This window comes from Coenobita brevimanus, chromosome 24 (genome assembly GCF_032717465.1).
Source record: "Coenobita brevimanus isolate Jiangsu-jjx chromosome 24, ASM3271746v2, whole genome shotgun sequence".
Classification (NCBI taxonomy): Eukaryota; Metazoa; Arthropoda; class Malacostraca; order Decapoda; family Coenobitidae; genus Coenobita; species Coenobita brevimanus.
Genome location: NC_136977.1, coordinates 46,700,377 through 46,723,396, shown reverse-complemented (window position 1 = coordinate 46,723,396; position 23,020 = coordinate 46,700,377).

Below are 23,020 nucleotides of genomic sequence, written 5' to 3'. Positions count from 1 at the left end.
CTCACCAACTATTCCATCTACCTTCACATTCCCAACTTTACCATTCATATCACCAATCAAAAACACTCTATCATTCCTTCCAAACTTTTCCATGCACACTTCTACATTTGTCCAGAACTCTTCTCTCACTCTTCTAGCACGATCTTGCGTTGGCGCATACACACACACAATCGCCCACATTTGTATTCCAACTTTCAACTTTACCCACACAATCCTTGATCCAACTGATCCATACTGTCTTATGCTCCTCTTCCATCTTTTACTCACAACTATTCATACTCCTTCCTTTGCCCTCTCATTCTCACCTACTCCTGCACATATACCCCATCCATACTCCCATTCTCCCACACTTTCTCCTCTCCATTTTGTTTCAGTTATTCCACATACATCCACTTTCGCATCCTCAAGCACCTGGACAATCTCTCTCTCTTTCACCTCATCATTTGCTCCCCTTACATTCCACGTTCCAATTGCAATGTCCTTTGTCCGGTCCTTGGTCGTCAACGTTTGGTCAGTCCTTGTCCGAGGCTTATGGTTTGTCTTTTTAGTTAGTTGTTTTCCGGGGAGGGGCACTAACCCTCCGCCAACCCTTTTAGTCGCCTTTTACGACAAGCAGGGATACTGGGGGAGTATTCTTGACAAACCCCCCTACCCCCAGGGGGTAAATAATAATAATAATAATAATAATAATAATAATAATAATAATAATAATAATATTATTATTATTATTATTAATATTAATAATAATAATATTAATATTAATAATAATAATAACAATAATAATAACATGATAGTAATAATAATAATGAAACGATAATAACAACAGTAAATAGCAGATAATGAATTCAACACACACACACACACACACACACACACACACACACACACACACACTCAAAAATCGCATTACATTACTACCAAATAAACATTCACCCATACACAGCACGTACCAAGCCCACAGACGAAACGAGAGCACTTAAGTCAAAAGCAGGTAAAGATCACAGGGTCAGGGACAGTATTCATAAACTCTTCTAAGCTTAAGTTGTGCATAAGACTGTTTGTAAATATGCTTAAGTCTTCATTCACACAACTACTAAACACTTCATAGTCAAATTAAAGTGAGTATTAAAATGACAAAATAAAAAAAAAAAGACAAAAATACGAAAAACAAAATGATCTATGGTGATACTTTGATCTATCGAAGACTTGTTTATCCAGGAAAATATATAAGATATTTTATAAACTCTTCCTCAGATCCCAGAAACTAAAAATGGTCATACATCCCAATGATTTCTGGCCCTGAAATTTACTACCCCCCTTACAGAGCCTAAGTCAAAAAAAGGTCATAGGCGAAGGTCTGAGGTCATGCTGGAGTTCTCATGGGACGATGTGTAAGTCACCGTAAATCAAGAGGAAGTGTTGCAAGAGGATGGGTTGCAAGAGGATGGGTTGCAAGAGGATGGGGTGCAAGAGAATGGGTTGCAAGAGGATGGGTTGCAAGAGGATGGGTTGCAAGAGGATGGGATGCAAAAAGATTGGGTGCAAGAGGATGGGTTGCAAGAGGAAGGGTTGCAAGAGGAAGGGTTGCAAGAAGATGGGATGCAAGAGGATGGGGTGCAAGAAGATGGGGCGCAAGAAGATGGGGCGCAAGAGGATGGGGTGCAAGAGGATGGGGTGCAAGAGGATGGGTTGCAAGAGGAAGAAATGCTTGTGGAAATACGCTAGGTTGTCCACTCTCTCTCTCTCTCTCTCTCTCTCTCTCTCTCTCTCAGCTTCCATCTGTAATGCATATATAGTACACCTCCTCGTCTATCTAACACCAATGCTCGATCTCTGTTGTCTTGCCACTTCCTCTCATCCCATCTCACACATTTTTTCCCCTCCCCCTCATGCCTGTATTTCTTTTATGTGTCCGACTTTAAGCATAGACTTGGTGGTCCATTCCCTAAGATCTAGAAACAGTCATACGTGTCACCCTCCTTCACATGTCACCACTTCGATGCAAATGCTTAGCGTCCATATTCAGTGCATACCAGGGCTGTCTCATTCAGGGCTGCTGTATTGGTATTAGTGGGGAGGTTTTTATGGATTTGTCGGTATATATTGCAGATCAGGAAAGTCTGCTTAATGATGCTGAAATAATTAAACTGATTCCTGCCCCAAACTGAGATAGAACTCATGTCCTCTCCGGCAGCAGACTACCTTTCCAATCGTGTGTGTGTGTGTGTGTGTGTGTGTGTGTGTGTGTGTATGTGCATTTTTGCCTGTATAGGATTCAGATGCACCGTGGCCACTAACAAGGATATGTGTACCTTGTTTGCGTATATGCATATTGTTACATAGCCTATGATTTCATCATCCTTTATGTAATTCTAACGTACAGTGTGCTGCCTGTTTGATCACGAGCGTGTTCTACCTCATTCCCCCCCTTCTACCTTCATAGTAGAGTAAGTCGTTCTTTCTGTTGTTCAGAGCGGGATTGTCAACTCTTTGTCCCCATGGCTTCATTTGCGCGTCCTTCTTACAAGTTGTATCAAGCTCTGCTGGCCCCTATATAATGAGCTCAGTCTCTACATTAATTGCCACTTAGATCTACTCCTCATTTTGTTCACATCTCTGTCCTACCCTGTACAGTTATTATTGTGAGTGCTCAGGAAGTCTCGAACCATCTAGCAGCTGTGTAATTTGAGTATAAGTGTTATTGCATTTTGTTCTTGTACTGTATAGCATAAGTTGTTAATTTGTAGACCTAGCGAGGTTTTTGTAATTCATGTAAGGTTCTTATTGTTAGCCATTGTTAATAATAGTTTGTATCTGTAATAATTTATCTTGCATTAACAGAGCATTACCCAGTGTATTTTCATTTTATCAGGGCTGACTTAGATAAATTTACTCTTGCTAATTTCGTGTTAATAGAGGCTATTGCAGTTAACCATATATTTAACCTGTTTTTGCCATTACATTATCCTTATGAGTCCTGAATGTTTTGTTGTTAGTTTGAGCATTAAACTTTAACTTGTAATTTTACCTAACTCTTTTGTTTTGAACCTGGAACTTTACGGGACAGTAGTGATTTTTAGTATTCTCACTTAAAGTGTACATTATCTTTCTCTGTTCCGTAACATAAATTTGGCGACCTCTTATCAGGATATTCAGGATATTATCATAAGGATATTGCTTGATATTTTGTGACTGTGATTTATTCATGATGTCTACTATTACTACAGTTGATGAAGCCAAAGATTTTTTGTCAAATGTGCAAACAGTGTGAGATGTAGAAAAGAGAACAAAGAATGAACTTAAGCTTGTTGCTCAACAATTGGGAATTGCTGTTCGCTCTCATCATTCTAAAGATCAAATTGTTAACATGATTAATGAAAGCTTGTTTAATATAACTCCTCCAAATGAGCAAATGCAGATTGAATTAGCTAAGTTACAGCTAGCCCTGCAGGAGGCTCGTGTTAAGGAGGCTGAATTTCAAGCACGTGCTAAGGAGGCTGAGTCTCAGGCTAAGGAGGCGCAGTCTCATACTAAGGAGGCTGAGTTTCAGGCTCGTGCTAAGGAGGCTGAGGCACAAGTTGAAATTGCTAGGATTCAGGCAGACCATGAGTATCGCATGAAACAAGGTGGAACTGGATCATCTAGCTCTGATGATTTTGATGTGGCTAAAAATGTTAAACTTGTCCCTCCTTTTAATGAATCTGATTTAACAAAGTATTTTCAGTTGTTTGAGAGGGTAGCTACAGGTTTTAATTGGCCTAAGGAGTATTGGCCAGTACTCCTTCAAACTGTTCTCACCGGTAAAGCTCAAGTAACTTATGCATCTTTGCCTCAGGATCAATCTGATAATTATGATGTAGTTAAGAGCTTGATTCTTAAGGCCTATGAGCTTGTTCTTGAAGCTTATAGAGTAAAATTTAGGACAACTTAAAAGCAAGATAAGAAATCCCATGTTGAGTATGCAAAAATCAAAGAAGATCTGTTAGAGCAGTGGTTAAAATCTAAGAATGTGAATTCTGATTTTGATAAATTTAAGCAGATGATTTTGCTAGAGGACTTCAAAAGGTGTGTTAATAATGATGTAAGCCTATATCTTGATGAGAAAAGAATAGATAATTTGTCTGATGCTGCAGTTTTAGCTGATGAATATGTTCTCACTCACAAGAGATATTCTAAAGAAAAAGGGAAAGCTGAGAGTAAGTACGTTGCCTCTACTCAGAGTACAGGTAACAGGAAAGAGAATAAAGATGATGTTTCTCAGGAAGTAAATGCCAGCTTCACCTCTAGATTTCAGAAAAGTAAATGTACTTATTGTAGTAAGCTTGGTCATACTACGGAGAAATGTTTCAGGAGACAGCGTGATGTGAACAAAAAGCAGTCTTTAAATATTCAGTCAATTGGTCTAGTGTCCACCCTTGAGAGTTCCCAGATTTCTTTAACTGAGTTAACTGAACCTGCTTTGAGGGGTAAATTAAATCCTCATGATGAAGCTCCTCTTTTGAGCAGTAACGTGGGTGACACTCTCAAGAGTTCATGTGCTAATTTCCTGTCTGATGGTTTTGTCAGTCCTCTGGACAGTAATGACAGGAAATCAGTTCAAATATATCGTGATACAGGTGCTTGCCAATCCCTTATGCTGACCAGTGTTCTAGGCTCTAATGTTAATTCCTCTGATGAAACTGTAATCTTACAAGGTGTAGGGAATAATTACTTCTCTGTCCCTCTGTGCAGAGTGAATTTAGAGTCTGGTTTTGTTAATGGTTCCGTTATGGTTGGGTTGGTTGAGACACTCCCAATGTCAGGTGTAACTTTCTTACTTGGAAATGATATTGGTGGAGGTCAGGTGTGTCCAGCTCCTTAGTTGTCTGGTGAGCCAGTGGCTGCGACCCATGATTGTGATGTCCCTGATGTGTTCCCTGCATGTGCTGTCACTAGGGCTAAGTCTAAAGTTACTGGTGATTTAGAGGATAATGATGATGATGATGTTATCCTAGCTGACACTTTTCTTGCTAATTTGGACCACTCACCAGATGAGGCAGTACCCCGTAGTGTTGATAATTTGTCTCGTCAAGAGTTGGTTGAGTTGCAGGTTGCTGACCCTGAGTTGAAAGATCTAGCTAACTCTGCTTGCAGCGAGGAAGAGTCAGCTGGTGCTTCCACTTGTTATTATATAAAGTCAGGAGTACTTATCAGGAAGTGGAGACCCCCAACAGCATCAGCCGACTGTGAATGGGAGGTTGTACATCAAGTTGTCATCCCTCGTGTTTGTAGGCAGGATATCATTAGAGTGGCTCATGTTTCCAGTTTGGCAGGACACCTTGGAGTGAGGAAGACTGTGGCAAGCATTTTGAAACACTTCTACTGGCCAGGTATCTTCAGGGATGTTTCCTGGTATTGTAAGTCTTGTCACACCTGTCAAGTTGTGGGGAAGTGTAATCAGACCGAAAAGGTTGCACCTCTAGTTCCCATTCCTCCTTTTGAGGCGCCATTCACCCGTGTGTTGGTGGATATTGTGGGCCCTCTTCCTAAGACTTCTTCAGGATTTTCTTATGTGTTGACCCTGATTGATATGGCTACTCGTTATCCTGAATCCATTCCACTTAGAAATATCTCAGCAAAGAACGTGGTTAAGGAAATGCTAGGGTTCTTCACAAAGTTTGGTCTGCCCAAGGAGGTACAGTCAGACCGGGAAAGTAATTTCATGTCAAATGTTTTCAAGCAGTCTCTGAAAGAGTTGGGCATCACCCAGATCACGTCTTCAGCTTATCATCCCCAGACTCAAGGAGCGTTGGAGAGATATCATCAAACACTCAAATCGATGCTCAAGAAATACTGTTTGGAACATCAGAAAGCCTGGGATAAAGGTCTTCCATTCGTTGTATGTGCCGCAAGAGAATCTCCAAATGAATCACTGGGCTTCTCACCCTTTGAACTCTGTTTGGCCATGAAGTAAGAGGACCCCTTAAGCTACTCAAGGAATGCTGGCTGTCGGAGGAAGATGGCGTCAACCTGCTGGAGTATGTGATGAAGTTCAAGGAACGGCTGTCCACTGCTTTACAGCTGGCGAGAGAGAATTTAGGAGCTGCTCAGGAGAAGATGAAGACTTGGTATGATAAGAAGTCCAGGTTACGCCACTTTCAGCCAGGAGATCAGGTTTTGATTCTGCTACCAGTGCATGGGCAACCTCTTCAAGCCAAGTTTAGTGGTCCTTATTTCGTGGAGAAGAAACTCAGTGATGTCAACTATGTCATCGCCACACCAGATCGTAGAAAGAACAAGCAACTATGTCACATCAACATGCTAAAGTTATATCACAGGCGGGACGAAAATAACCCAGTCTGCACTGTAGCTGTTCCACCCGAGTCTGCAAGTGAAGTTCCTCCATGCAGCATGAGCCTGAGTGATAGTTTGGGGAAGAATCCTGATATCATGAATGATCTCCAGACTAAGCTTTCTCATCTACCTCCCGAGGAAAGGCAGGAGTTTTCGGCATTACTGCAGGAGTACCCGCAAGTATTCCGTGCCACTCCAGGAAGAACCACTGTGTTGATGCATGATGTCGATGTTGGAGACGCAAAGCCAATTAAACTGCCTCCTTATCGTGTGAACCCTGTGGAAGTTCCTCTCATCCAGAAGGAGCTTGGCTACATGTTGGACCACAAGATGATTGAGCCCTGTCAGAGCGAGTGGAGTTCTCCTGTCACTCTAGTCCCTAAGCCAGGTGGGTCACAGCGGCTTTGCATCGACTACAGACGTGTTAATCAGATAAACAAAACAGACACTTACCGTCTCCCTCGCGTGGAAGATTGCATAGACAAGATCGGAAAGGCTAGGTACATAAGTAAGTTTGATTTGTTAAAGGGATACTGGCAAGTACCTATGACTGAACGTGCTAGGGAGATCTCATGTTTTGTAACACTAGGAAAGACTTCTGCATGTTCTGTAATGCCATATGGTATGAAGAATGCACCAGCCACATTTCAGAAGCTCATGAGTGTTGTAACAGAGGGTTTGGCAGGGTGTGTTTTTTGTATTGGAGATGTATTGATCTTCAGTGGCGGCTGGAAAGATCACCTGTGCCATGTCAGTGAGTTTCTTGAGCGTTTGGTTCAGGCTAATCTTGTAGCTAATTTATCAAAGTGTGAGTTTGGTCAAGCTAAAGTTCAGTACCTTGGGTACGTAATTGGTGATGGACATGTTGCACTACCGGCAGCTAAGGTTCAGGTTATAAGTGATCTTCCCAGACCTAAAAGTAGGAAAGAGCTACAAAGATTTTTGGGAATGGTAGGTCATTACAGGAGATTTGTTCTTAACTTTCAATTCTTGTATCACCACTTACAGACCTACTGAAAAAGGGAGTTAAATTTGTCTGGACTGATAACTGTGAATCCTCTTTCAACAAACTTAAAGCTATCCTATTAAGTCAGCCAGTGCTCGCTACTCTAAATTTTGCTAAGCCTTTTAAGATGGCTGTTGACGCAAGTGATACAGGAGCTGGGGCTGTTTTGCTGCAAGAGGATGATCAGGGTATTGAACACCCTGTATCTTATTACAGTAAGAAGTTCACTCCACCTCAAAAGAACTACTCAACTATTGAGAAAGAGCTTTTGGCCTTGATTTTGGGTTTACAGCATTTTTCATTTTATTTGTGTTCTGGTTTTGACCCCATAGTCATTTATACCGATCATAACCCACTGAAATTCCTTAGTAAGTTTAAAGATAAAAATCAGAGATTGACAAGATGGAGTCTACTTCTTCAGGAGTATTCATTAGACATACAACATGTCAAGGGGAAAGAAAATGTTATTGCAGATTGCTTATCTAGACTTTAGACAGATTGTTTTAGAGTAATAAGAAATTTCCTTTGTAAATTTCTTTTTTCTTTGTGGGGAGGTGTTACATAGCCTATGATTTCATCATCCTTTGTGTAATTCTAACGTACAGTGTGCTGCCTGTTTGATCACGAGCGTGTTCTACCTCACTCCCCCCCTTCTACCGTTATAGTAGAGTAAGTCGTTCTTTCTGTTGTTCAGAGCGGGATTGTCAACTCTTTGTCCCCATGGCTTCATTTGCGCGTCCTTCTTACAAGTTGTATCAAGCTCTTCCGGCCCCTATATACTGAGCTCAGTCTCTACATTATTTGCCACTTAGATCTACTCCTCATTTTGTTCACATCTCTGTCCTCCCCTGTACAGTTATTATTGTGAGTGCTCAGGAAGTCTCCAACCATCTAGCAGCTGTGTAAGTTGAGTATAAGTGTTATTGCATTTTGTTCTTGTACTGTATAGCATAAGTTGTTAATTTGTAGGCCTAGTGAGGTTTTTGTAATTCATGTAAGGTTCTTATTGTTAGCCATTGTTCATAATAGTTTGTATCTGTAATAATTGATCTTGCATTAACTGAGCATTACCCAGTGTATTTTCATTTTATCAGGGCTGACTTAGATAAATTTACTCTTGCTAATTTCGTGTTAATAGAGGCTATTGCAGTTAACCATATATTTAACCTGTTTTTGCCATTACATTATCCTTATGAGTCCTGAATGTTTTGTTGTTAGTTTGAGCATTAAACTTTAACTTGTAATTTTACCTAACTCTTTTGTTTTGAACCTGGAACTTTACGGGACAGTAGTGATTTTTAGTATTCTCACTTAAAGTGTACATTATCTTTCTCTGTTCCGTAACAATATTTATAAACATGAATCTCTCTCTGCCTTTCTTCAGCCTTGATATTCAGCCAACACTCCCATACTTCACCAATGTCATTAACCTTTCCACTGCCACTGCCCTTCACTGCCACTGCCCTCCTCCAAGCTGAATAACCATATAACGGTCGTATGTACAAAAGACTAATTCTACTCACTCCAGATGTAGTGCTTTTTACCTGTCCCCATCCCGGAGGGGCTCGGGGACGGGAATTGTTTTCACTCGGTTTGTCTGTTTGTTTGTTTCTCTGTTTGTTAACAACTTTACGCGAGAACTACAGATGCGATTTTTACTAAAATTACAGGGATGATGGGTTATGATCCTCTGATCACCTGATTAAATTTTGGGCCAAACTGGGGCCAAGGCCCAGGCGGTAGTCCCAAAAAATATAACACAACGGAGACGGATAAAAATCGTTTTTTCGAAATAACTCCTTTCAATTTCGTCATATGGACGTGAAACCAAAACCTAAAGGTGCATCTGTCAAATCTTCATTCCATGACATGCCTCATTACATCAAGGGGGTCGCTCACCAGTTAGCCGTAGGGGGGGCAATGTCAGGTGGGTCGGACCTAAAATTTCGAATGGGCATAAAATCGTTAATTTTCACCCGATTTACTCCATATTTGATATTTGGTATTTTGACTAGATACCCTGTTGTGTTTATATGTCAGCACTAGAGGTAGCACATTTTATCCTTGCTACCTCTAGATAATTTTATTAATTTCATGGTAGGCTTCTCGTGTCAGTAGGGGTTCAATGGAGTTTGTTTCTGGGCCCTTCACTATTCGTTCTCTCTCTCTCTCTCTCTCTCTCTCTGTTCGTGTGTTGATAGCGAGAACAGACCATAAAATACCACAAACATGTGTCTCTGTAATGCTGAATAAAAATGTCAGTCGGTACCAATGATATATAATCAAAATAACGTCATTATATTGCTAAGGACATCGGCAATTCCTAATGACCTCTTCACTGACTTTTACAAACCAGAATAAAACAGTTTGGACGTAGCGAGAATAATATTGAAAAAAAAAAAAATGTCATCGCGTTAAAAGGTAACTCTCAAACCTCTTCACCACGAGGGCTCTTTAAGAAAATCGCCTGTAGGTAATTAGAATATTTTGAAGAAAAAGATGCTACCGTACTGCTAAATATAATGGATATAGCTTCTTCTATATTAAAACCCTCTAATTTAGCTGAAACCCCAATAATCCGGAGACGTATTTTGTTTATTATCTTTCTTCCATCGGACGATTTTATTCAGCCCTGGGGAGGAGTTTCGGTCAAGGCATTATCGAAAGCTATGTTTAACCTTTCCAGTTTTAAAAAAATCTACTGAGTTAATAAAATCGTCTGCACGTATCCTGTATGATCCTGTATGAGTTTATGGAACATGGCATCAGTCTGCTGGGAATAATGTTCAGTGCTTTAACTCCTTCATCACGAGGGTTTTCTCCAAGGCTTTATATAATTGTCTTGTGGTAGGAAAAAACATGAATGTCATTGTACTGCTGGGTTAAAATGGTGTGGCGTTGAAAAAGAAGCCGGCGAACAAAATAAATGCTTCCACATTAAGAGTTACACGTGACTGGCAGCATCCATTACCCAAGCTTGTTGCTCCCGCCAGTCTGACCGCAAGCAGTGCCTCGCCTCGCTCACAGGTAACCATGGAAAATGTCACTAATACGGACACAAATCATCGACAGACTCTACTCATTTGCAAAAGTCCTCATCTCCTCCAGAATAGCGTTCGATATCTTGAGTTTGTTTCCTAAATTTCATCGTTTATCATCCACCATCCACTCTTGGGCTGCCGCATCAAGAATATAGACACCTTGCACTAAAATATTCATACCAGACTCTAAAGGCGAGAGTGACCAGTTACAGCACAGTGAGTGGCATCAGGTGAGCCATGAACCTTAGCATCACTTGTGGGAGATCTTATGGCCGTACTGACCACATCTGAAGCCTGAGCCTTAACTCTCTAAACTGCCAGACTTTCATTTACTTATTTTGAAGGGTAACAACGTTTTGTATGAAATGTGGCTTGTATACCATATGGCTCGTCATTCGTTGTGGAATAACATATATGGAGTGATGGCTGGATTCTTCCTCACCCCTTCACATACCCAAACATTTCCATTTATGTGAGCACCAATTAAAATATATACTTTTACCAGAATACACTGCAGATTATTTTAAAGATAACTCTAGCTCAATTTCTACCGATAAAGTGATTCCACGAACGCCAGTAAAAGCCACACTTGATCTCCATACTTTACTAATTCAGGATACCTTCACGATTAAGTCCTTGTGCCCGAGAATGCAGTTTTGTTTTTGTTTTTTTCTGCTAATGTAAGGCAGTTTTAATCTGCTCTTGAGATTATCCGTACAGAGCGTCGTTTAAAGCTTGAGTCAATTAACACAAGAAGCACAACGAACTATTCAGCACTTAAAACACACAAAATCATCATCACCATCATTATCACCATATCATCATCATCATCATCAACTTCACCACCACCACCATCATCATCATCAACTTCATCATCACCACCATCATCATCATCAACACCATCATCAACACCATCATCATCATCATCAACTTCACCACCACCATCATCATCATCCAAACCCGACTTCCGACTAAAACCTAGGTGTGAGTGGTACTGGAAAAAAAAAAAAAAAAAAAAAGGTTATTTACCCATTATCGCACCCGGGTATTAGCAGACCCACTATCAGTCCAATACCTCCAGTAATTTCTTAATCCATACGGTCCATAATAATTCTCAATAATCCAAATACATTAAGTCCTTCACCATTATCAAAAGTTTCAATTCATCATTAACATCAGATCAATTCAAAAACACCACAGTCAATCCAGCAGCTTAGTATATTCCTCTGTTTCACTAACCTTAATGATCAAAACAACAATCTTTAGCAGTTATCTTTAATAATACCTTTAGACCCACAGTATTATTAAAACAACCCAAAACCATCCCATCCAACTCAGAATCACCACACATATTCATCCATTCTCATCATCCAAAATAATTCTTAATAACACAAATGCCTCCAATCTCTCGCCATTTAACAGAACTTTCAATTCCTCATTGTTATCAAAAGAACTAATAAATCACGCCATCAAGTTCAATGGCCCTCAAAAAAATATTTCTCACATTCCCGCAGTCAATACTGCTTCTTGATAACTCATAAACTCTCAGTCCCTTATCATTATCAAATCTTCCGAGTCTCTCAGTTATTAACTCAAAGCCAGTCCACCCATTATAAAAGCTCCAACCATTTACCCCCTCCCATGATTTATAATTATTCTTATTAACACAAATACTTTCAGTCCCTCTCCCACCACAACTTTCAATCTTACAGTATTATTAAAGTAATTCAAAACCACGCCATCAAATCCAGCAGCCTTAATTATTTTTCCTCCTACAGTTCGTTACAGTTCTTCGTAATCCCAAAATCTTAAATTTCTCAGCAGTATCAAAATATTCAAACCTTCAATATCATAAATAAATAAATAAATGAAAGTCACGTCACCCAGCCCAGTAGCACCCACATGCGTTTCTCCAGTCCCACGGCACGGCTATCAGTAATCCTTAACATTAAAAATACTTTGAATTCCTCAGTATTTTCAAAAACTTTCACATCCTGACTATTATCAAAACATTCAGAAATCAAGCCACCCACATCAGTAACTCAAAATCACACCACCCACACCAGTAACTCAAAATCACGCCATCCACACCAGTAACTCAAAATCAAACTACCCACATCAGTAACCCAAAATCACGCCACCCACACCAGTAGCACCCCACAAGCAATTCTCTATTCCCACGGTCCACCACCCTCCAGTTCCCAGCAGTGGACGAGCAACAATCTCTCCACCCTGTCAGATCTGGAGTAAAAGTGGAGGAGGCGGTATGCTGGTTTTTATGACGTCCTATTTTGTGTGTGTGCAGCGGTGAAGCATCTGCAATTCTGATCACTCCTGCTTGACTCATGGGAACTGACTCCGGACTTGGGGTGTGGGTGGGAGTGTACTGTAGGTGTATGAGGGTGGGTCTGTGGGTGTGAGTGGATGACGGTGTGGGTGTAAGAGTATGAATATGGATGCGAGTGTGGATCTGAAAATGATTATATGCTGGGAAGGTACTAGTGTGTGTGTGTGTGTGTGTGTGTGTGTGTGTGTGTGTGTGTGTGTGTGTGTGTGTGTGTGTGTGTGTGTGTGTTTGTGTGAGTGTGTGTGTGTGTGTGTGTGTGTGTGTGTGTGTGTGTGTGTGTGTATGTGTGTGCGTGTGTGTGTGCGCGCGCGCACTCAGATATGCGTATACAATGTTGGTATCTGTTTTTACTGCCATCCCTATGTCTGTAGTAATTTGCACACCCGTCAGTTGCATGCAGGTTCACATCGGCATCAACATGTTCATCAATATTAACATCATCATCATCATCTCATTATTATCATAGTCGTCGTCGTCACTCCTTATTTTTTTCACCATTATCATCACCATTATTATCATCATCTCCAACCTCATCACCATCACCATTACCTTTACCACCGACATCATCATCATCATTATCATCACCGTCACCTCTGCTTCCCACCGTAATAAAAAAGTTAGTTTATGCCACAACACAAGGAAAAACCACAGCAGCATTACGCCAATCATTATAAACTCTGTTGAAATGGTCCCTACAACAATTCTCTCATCAATTTTACTTTTCATATCGGCTAAAATCAGAGGACGTCAAATAAACACTATAGTTAATTTGTTCCTATACTCTGTTTTGAACCCATCCGTTTCTGACTGCTCACCTGTAAAAAAAAAAAAAAAAAAAAAAGTAAGGAAAAAAGAGGTGCAGTCTCATATAAGGTGTTCGTACCTGATCGTCTACTTTTATTAGTTCCTCTTGTAGCCCACCCCACTTTCTCTTTCCCTTTCTCACTCTCTCTTTTTCTCTCTTTGTCTTGCTTTCACACCTTCTCCTTTCAAGGATTTAGTTCAGTCTCTCCTGCTTTCTTAATGTTTCTGCTTCTTGATCTCTATCTTCTTTTTCTCTCTATTCAGATTTTCTTCATTCTCTACTTTCGTTACTCTTTCATTTTCTTTTCCTATATTAACTTCCACTTCATTCATTTACTGCTCTTTCTTCCTTCGTTTTCTCCACTTGCATCTCATTTTGCCTTCCTTTTTGTCCGTTGTCTCATTGTTTTCATCTCTGTTTTCAGACTCACTCTCTCCACTTTCCTTCTTCCTGTACTCTCTCTCTCTCTCTCTCTCTCTCTCTCTCTCTCTCTCTCCTCTAACGTTAGTTTTATTCACCTCTAAAGTGTCAAAATCAACCAGCGATCTAATCATTCAGAGGACAGGTACTCATGTCTTTTGCTTTGACTACTGCCAGACGATTTTATACAGATTAGAAGTAACGTCTCGAAAGCCCCCCTATCACACCTACAGCTGGGAGGGAGGGGTTGATGGGTAGGGAGAAAGGGAGGGGTTGAAAGTTACGGAGGAGGGAGGGAGAAGGAGGGAGGAAATTCAAAGGAAGACGAGTTTATTTCCAACTGGACGTGTGCCGTATACGGGTGGTGGAGGTGTACATCCACGTCCGCCTCGATGATGGCTCGTGCTTGCTGATACTATGTATTACTGAGAGACTGGGTTCTTGTTCTCTCTCTCTCTCTCTCTCTCTCTCTCTCTCTCTCATTTCTCCTAGCATCAAAGTCTAGTGTTGAATCCAATTTACAACTTAGCATTCAAGACAGAGATGTGAGAATTTTAGGCCAAGACAAAGCAGACAATAACAGTGACCAACAGGAGATGGCAATTTTAGATCAAGATTAAATAGACAGAGTATAGTGACCGTAAGACAAATACATCTCATAATTTCCAAGAGACTTTCTATGACCTAAGCTGAGAATTGGAGCATCAAACATTCTGCAGCCAAGATAAAACGAAAAGACTATAGGTCCCGGAAAGTGTCCCTCCTAAACACAGACAAGATGAAGTGAACAGCGTATAGTGACGGCAATAGGTGTACCTCTCATATCTAATATGGCTCTCAGTATACCCCCCTCCACCGGAGCTGTGTATTAGGGCATCAAGTATTCCATCCCCACATACCCACCTAAGGAGCGAGTGTTGTACGTCAGGTGTGTGTGTGTGTGTGTGTGTGTGTGTGTGTGTGTGTGTGTGTGTGTGTGTGTGTGTTTTGTGGCAGGGGTTGAATCGCCCCCTTGGAGAGAAAAAGTTGTGTCTCACAAATTGGAATAATTACTGGAGATTCTTCAGTTCTTAAGGGTAAGGGAAGCCACTCGCAAGTCGAATAAAATCGCCTAGCTGTAATCAGAATAAAAAAGAAAACAGGAAGAAACTTGTCATCCAGTGAAATAAATCGAGATAAGTTCCAACCCACTGTGGTGGTTAAGAATTTCCATCTGTTTAATAAAGGTGAATTTCGGAAACAAGAGTAAAATACCCGAGTAAGTATCTGCTCTCTGAAAGGCTAAGAGAGTTGAAAATTACAGAGTGTATATTTCAACCATCACTTTATTATATTTGATCAAGATGCCAGGAAGAGACCGGCGGGAAAATGAATCACTTGGTTGGTTGTCATGCTTACCGTTGTCGTGCAAATGTTCACCTTAATATTTTATATCAAAGCTGCAGGTATTTGCAAGAACTTTGATAGGAGTGGTAGTCCAGAAAAGTGTATATCTTTCTACTTGCTAATATCCGCGTAATAAAAATTAAACTCTTACTTACATGACCTCTTACTTAAATGACCTCTTATTTACATGACCTCTTACTTAAATGACCTCTGATATGGTAAGTGGCCGATAAGAATAAAACACCATATTAGAGATGTAGTTAACAGCGACATAATGTGCATCAATTTATGTAAGAGCGACACAGTTTCCATCAATTAACTGCAATACCGACGTAGAAGGACCTGCTTCCCGTAATAGTGACATTTATGTAATAACGTAATGGTCACACAATTTCCATACATTAACTGTAACAATGACAAATGCTTCAATCAGCCTTATTAGCGACATAGTTTGCATCTATTAACTGTCACGCCAACATAATTTTCATCTTATTAGCAGTATACTTGATTAATGACGATGACGGAGGAACCCCAACAGGCCAGTGTGAAGAGTATATTGGGGGGGGGGGGATAAAATTTCGTCTTCTGTTTCTCGCTAATATTTCACCTCCTCTCTTTCTCACTGTCCTCTCCTGCTGAACCTTCCTAAACAGAGAAAGGTTTGGTATATTTTTCTAAATTTCTCTGTCTAATATTTCACGTCTAATACATCACACTAATCTCTGTTGGAGAATATTCCAAGGCTGGGAGATCTCTCAGTATGCTCCTCTGCCGAATATTTCATTGTTTTTATTTCTCGCCACCCTCTGCTAGCGAATATTCCTTGGCTGACAGAGGTATGTTTCTCTGCCCATAGATGATATTCGTGGGACGCGCCTGGGAAGAAAGGGACGAATATCCCTGAAATATGAGGTAGATGCAGTGCAAGAGCAGACCAACTTTCTTTCCCTCACTGTTCAATGTACTAGGGGGTTGAGTGGCAATCCCATCCACTCAATCACTTTTTTTCCATTACATTCAACTTCGGGGCAGACGTAGCGGAAGCATTGCCGACGGCAGCACCATTAGCGGTTTTTTTTTTCTGACATGTTTTCGTTACCGCCAGACGATTCAGCTCAGGGAGACGCTTTTTAGAGTTACTGAAAGATGCGTCTGACCATTCCTGCTCGATGCGTCTTTCCTAGGCTGAAAGAAATCGTCTGCTGTTATAGAGAATGAAACGTGTCGCAGAGTAAAGCATTGAAACTCCTAAATCCGGTGTCGGTGCTTTATTGATTTATTCTTACTTCTCTGGGACGATTTTATTCAGCTTGGGGGAGACCTCTTGTAGTGAGGGGGTTAATGAAATCTATATCTAACCCCTCCAGTTCAAAATTTCTCTAATAATTTGGATAAAATCGTCTACAAGTAGCAGGAATAAAATAATAATTACGTCAGAGGAGAATGGTGGCACATTCTCCGTCTCCTGTGCATTGGTGCATCTATGACCTGGATAAGATCTCATGACGCTAACGAATCAAATTCAAACTTCATAATTCTCGGCCTACGACATTAATGGGATACTTTCACCCTTCTCGCTTCCCTGGATTCCTCTTGTCTCAATTAGTTCAATGACGTCAGCTAAAACAGAATTCAAAGTTAGTTTTTCACACACATAGGTTATCAAACTCTACAGAAGTAAATGAATAAATACAAAAATCGAAACGAACATGAATAAGAACTTCAGGGGGTTGTATTCCCCTGGGCTTAGATTCCTTATGGCATCTCGTCCTTAGCCATTTATTTTAGCATGTCACACTTTAAAAAATCCTTACATGTAATTCATATCAACTTAATTTCAAGTGTCCTTCTGGGGGGCACATAGAGGATTCCTTAGCAGCTTTCTCATAAGCGACTTTGCATGTTACACTTTATATTCATTGTACGACTTACTCTGCATGTTACACTTTATATTCATATGTATGTTTGTTTTCTATTTCAAAAACACACTTTCTAGGCCTTGGGAACTCCTGGCACCTCTTTCAATATCGATTTCTTTCGCATGTCACACTTAAATAGCTTCATGTATGTTATCTGTCTTTTAAATGGCGACCTAATCTGCATAAACAAGCTACAAATAATTCCACTTTTAATGATTTGGTGGCCGCCAGAGGTCACAGTAAATTATAAAACAGCTGTGTGGGCGGAAGATGTGACCTCGTTTTCACAGATCCTACCGTCGTACACTGGGGAGGCTTCACTATCTTCCATACCATTTTCTTTTTTCTTTAAATGAATATGACACTCTAATATATACAGTGTTGATGTTATAAAGATAGCAGCAACACATAAATATTATCTTTGGGAGATACCTTGCACCTTTTGTTACCTGATGGTTTCTGTATGTGGCTTAGTAAATCATACAAAAGTTTGTAATTAAAGAGATAAATAACACACAAAACAGTGTCAAACAAGGAGGCTTCTCTCTCTCTCTCTCTCTCTCTCTCTCTCTCTCTTTCCTTACAGCTAATTTCTCCATCTGACGCTTTAAAGTACGTTAATTCGGTCCACATAAATAATAAGCAACATCCAGGGAAATATATCACTGTAACTTCTATAATAAATCGCTGAGGATGCGGTGTTAAGAAGCCTGCTAATCCCTTGTACATACGTACCTATGCCTATTTTATTTTATTTATTTATTTATTTATTTATCCATGTGTATTCATAAGTAAAGCCCAATTAGAGAAAGCAACATGATTATAAATTTCTCAGCGACTTAGGGTACAGCAGGTTTTGACTCATGTTATTCTGGATTAACACGCAAAAAATGAATTCAAACTGTGAGTCGATAATAAAACATGTAATAAATATAAAATAAAGCAGAATAAATTGGTGTTTGTAATAATAATAAAAAATAAATCAGTGTGGAAAAACTGTTAGGGTGTTTTCTAAGTCGAACAAAATGCGACCCTCTGATGTTAACTTTCTATTTTTTTGTCTTCCCTTTCTTCCTTTTTTTTTTTTTTTTCGGGGGGGGGAGGGGAGAAGGGAGGTAAGATTATATTCCCATCCATCTTACACCACAATGATTGTATATTTCACTGTGACCTATTGCAGCTCCTGAATCATCGTTAATAACAACACTACATATAATCTTTATATGTAAACTACCCGATATATCAGTAACACAGAATATAAATAACATCCACACACAGAAGTCTCTCTCTCTCTCTCTCTCTCTCTCTCTCTCGTACTGGAATAGACAGATAAATTCAAGCCCCATTCCACCCCTTGGCACAATGACTGCACATTTCACTGTGATCCACGGCGGCTCCTGAACACTCATAAATAACCCGACCCAACGTAGAGAGAACCACCGGATCAGAAGCACCTCCCAGTGATATCATTTATTTAGAATATAGAAGGCGGGGGAAAGGGAAGGGGAGGAAGAGGGGAGAAGGGAAAAGAGGGGAAAGATAGGTGCATTCATAAAACTTTTCCTTCTTAAGATATGTATGAGATCGTTCGTATTTGTTTTGATCTTCACTCATGCAGCTGACAGATACTTCACAGCAAAATTTACTTGGGCAAAAGATGTTTAATATATTGCCTAATGCCTATACTGCAAATCATCATCATCATCATCATCATCATCATCTGGACCTCCTCTCCCACCCAAGGGCAGGGTGAGGGGTAGCAATGTCCAGACAGCACAAACTTGCCCAATCCAAATAGGCCACACTTCCATTTATTCATCATTCAAGCCTTCGGAATCCTGGCTCTACGGGATACGCCGAAAACATTCACCACATTCTGCAGCTTCACACAAACAAATTCGATTGAGTCAATCCGGACGCTGCCATGCTCACAAGGGGTGCCAAATTCCCTGATCATGCACTTCTCCTCACAACATTCATCCAGCCAGTTCGATCTCTTGTCAGTTCCCTAGCCTCACCGACTTCCAAACCTCTCTTCCTCAAACACTCATTCACCATATCTCTCCACCTTCTCCTTGGCCTACCTCGCCTCCTCTCTCCTTCAAATTAGCTCAGGTAAACCTTTTTCACCACTCTATTGTTATCCATTCTTTCCACATGACCATACCATCACAGGACACTCTCTTCGATTCTGGTGTCCACCGACTTCCTCACTCCACACCTTTCACGAATCACATTATTTCGTATCCTATCCACCCTCTGTACTCCACATACATTCCTCAGCAGTCCCATTTCCACTGCTCTTACTCTTGACTTTTCATTTTCATGCCACACCATAGTCTCACGCCCATATGTTAGAGTTGGCACTAACACTCCCTCATGTAAGCCTCGTGCAGCTGCAACACTCAAGCCTCTGTTTCTTATCAAGGCCTTCATTGCATCCTTACTTGTGTCACTCTACTTTCAACTTCTTTTGCACATTTTCCTCTCGTTTCTATCACTGTACCCAGGTATTTGAACTCTCTCACCAATTACAGTATCTCTCGATTCACTGTAACATCGGACTGGGAGTCACCTTCTCTCTCAGTAACCATAACTCTACTCTTTTCTACATTTACTCTCAAGGCACGACGCTCACAGACATCAGCAGAACTCTGCGCTAGCTTACGAAGTTCTTATCCTGTATCTGTAAGCAGAACTGCATCATCAGCATACAACAAATTTGAGATATTCCATCTATCACCATTCATTACCAACGCCATCCCTCTCTCCATTACTCGTGGTTTTACTTCTCTCATCATCCTATCCATACATATCCCATTGGAGCCCAGTGTCCAGAGTATTGGACAGAACTGGGATTTTTCAAGTCTTTATAAAGTAGGGAACCTCCAGGTAGGGACCTATGAGCTTCGCGACTATGAGCCGATAGGCGGAGGGCGGTACGCTTAGTGCCCTCGCAGTGCAATGCCTCGCCCAGCACCCCTGAGATCCAATGGGATATACTGAACAGCCATGGGGACATCACACAACCTTGTCCCACGCCCACACAGGTCGTGAACCATTCACTTACATGCCCATTAACCCTTACACATGCTTCGCTACCATCATAAAAACTCTTGACAGCACCCAGCAGCATACCATCTACACCATACATGCGCAAAACTTTCCACAATATCTCTCTGTCTACTTTGTCGTATGCTTTTTCCAGATCCATGAATGCCATAAACACTTTATGGTCCTTCTCACAAGCCTTCTCTGCTGTCTGTCTCACTGCAAACACTTGATCCACACATCCTCTGCCACTCCTAAAGCCACCCTGTTCATCACTCACAAGGACTTCTGATATCTCTCTTTCTTTCTCTATAATAATTATTCCATATATCTTCCCTACCACACTCAAATAATTTATGCCACGATAATTCTTGCACTCACTTCTCTCACCTATATTTTTTTACAGGGGTACAATCACAGCCTTTTTCCACTCTGCAGGCACAGTTTCACTCATCCATGCCGTCTTACATATCTCCAACAAGCACTTCATTCCACTCTCTCCACTACACTTAAGCATCTCTGCATACACCTCATCAGCCCCAGCTGCTTTCCCATTTTTCTGCCGTTTCACAGCGCTCTTCACCTGTGCGAGTGTCACGTCTCCCGGCACTGCATTCCTTCTCTGCACACCCCCAAAACCAGTCATGTTTACAGCCGCTCTGCTCTCTCTATTCCCATTCATCATGCTTTCAAAATATTCTTTCCATCTGGTCCTTGGTTCAACTCCATGTGTTAGTAGCCTACCACCATCATCCTTCACACTATCACATTTCTTTCGGCTTTCACTTCTACATTTCCGCACTTCTTTCCAGAATAACTTCCTATTTTCAGAGTTGTTCGCATTCATTTTCCTTCCCAGATCATCATTTACCTATTTCTTTTTCCTCCTCACTAGTCTCTTTACGTGCTTCTTGCGCTCGACATACTCAGTTCTTATTTCAACTGAACCCCTATCATGTAACCACTTTAGTAATAATAATAATAATAATAATAATAATAATAATAATAATAATAATTAATAATAATAATAATAATAATAATAATAATAATAATAATAATAATAATAATAATAGTAGTAAAAGTCTTTCGCCCAATACTGTAAATACCAAACACTCCACAACTAAGCTAGAGTAAATACTGAGGTAAAATTATGATGAAGGAAAAAAATACATGATAATATCTGCCTTAAAGAGAATAGTATGTCTTGAGAATTACTTAAGATCCTTTGTGAATACTTGTACAGGTGACCGTATCTCGGGCTGCGCATGCCATTGTATGGGTTTAAGATTGGGTGGGTCCTCTTCTTACGATCTGCCCCTCTCCCCCTTTCCCTCTCCGAATTCCTCCCCCCCCCCCGCCGTCATCCCATCTCCCATTTCACACACCTCTAGCCGTCTGGTCCAATCTCTCCCTCATCAATCAGCTTCCCCTCCCCAGCACATACATCTCTCACTTCCTATCTCCTTTCCTTCCTCCCTCTTTTCTGTTCCACCTCTTCACCTTTTCTCTGCTCTGCTCTCCTTTTTGCTCCATTCCTCCTATCCAATCTCTTCCACTCCCCAACACACACTGCTCCACTCTCCTCTCTGTCTACCTGACTCATTTCTACCCTCCCCTCCTTCACTTCCAACTCTTTACTCCACCATCATCCCACCTCATCAGATCTAACCTTCAGTACTTCTAATCAGCTTGACTTACACTAGTCCATTCTGTGAACTCTAATCCACGTTAAGCTGTTTCATGAGTAACTATGTGAACATAAGAGAGTGAATACCTTAGCTAAACCTTTTTTTTTAACTGCATAACTGTGTATTTAGCAAGTATTTTTAAGGCTTAATGTACCTAATCTTAAGCTTCATTAGTACACTTTAAGCCCAAGCGAATATGCATGAAATATAAGTAGGGTATCCAAATCTTAAATGCAGCATCACAAACTTCAAGTAGGCCGCTTTAAGTAACTTCAAATAGTCGGCTTTATGTACTTTCAAACAAGCTTCTTTAAGTCTGAACCAGCTCTAATCTGACCTGCATCACGGCACCCGAGTTACAGCATCAGGAATGGAAGCTGAAGAATGTTCCATCGGGATCAAACCACTTTTTTTTTCTTCTCCTCCCTCCCTTTTATTTTGCAACTCGACACCAAAAGCCATAAGCTCTGCGAGGGTCTGGCCTCTTTCACCTGCTATTGCCACCAGACTCTTGACCTTTAGTGTGCGTGGGTGAGAGAGAAGGATGTCGTTACACAAGCCCTCCCAAATGCTGACCCGGGAGACGTGAAATACGAGTCTGAAGGTTCGACAGTTGAACTGACGGGGATGAGTTACAATTGCACTTTTTCAACTTTGCCTTATAGTGCCATCTCTCTATCTGAACTGCCGATCTGTAACAGGAAATTAGCACTGGAATACCGTGTCAGTCATTAACAAGTGTTGTGGAGAGGATGTAGAGCCACAGCATTGTCTTATTCTGCCAATGAGCTGCGGAAATAAGCTGCAAAGTGACGAAATTCTCCGCCAAGTTACGATGAACGAACTTTAGTTAGTGCCACGGGAGGAGAGACAATGAGGGACGTATGAGAGTCAAACATGTAGGTACGGTACAAAAGTGGTCCAGGTACGTACGAGAGATGACACAACAGCTGTGAGATATGAGTCTCGGCTGACCTGATGGGGACTAGTCAGTAGGTACGAGCAAGAGCTGAAGAATTCCCTA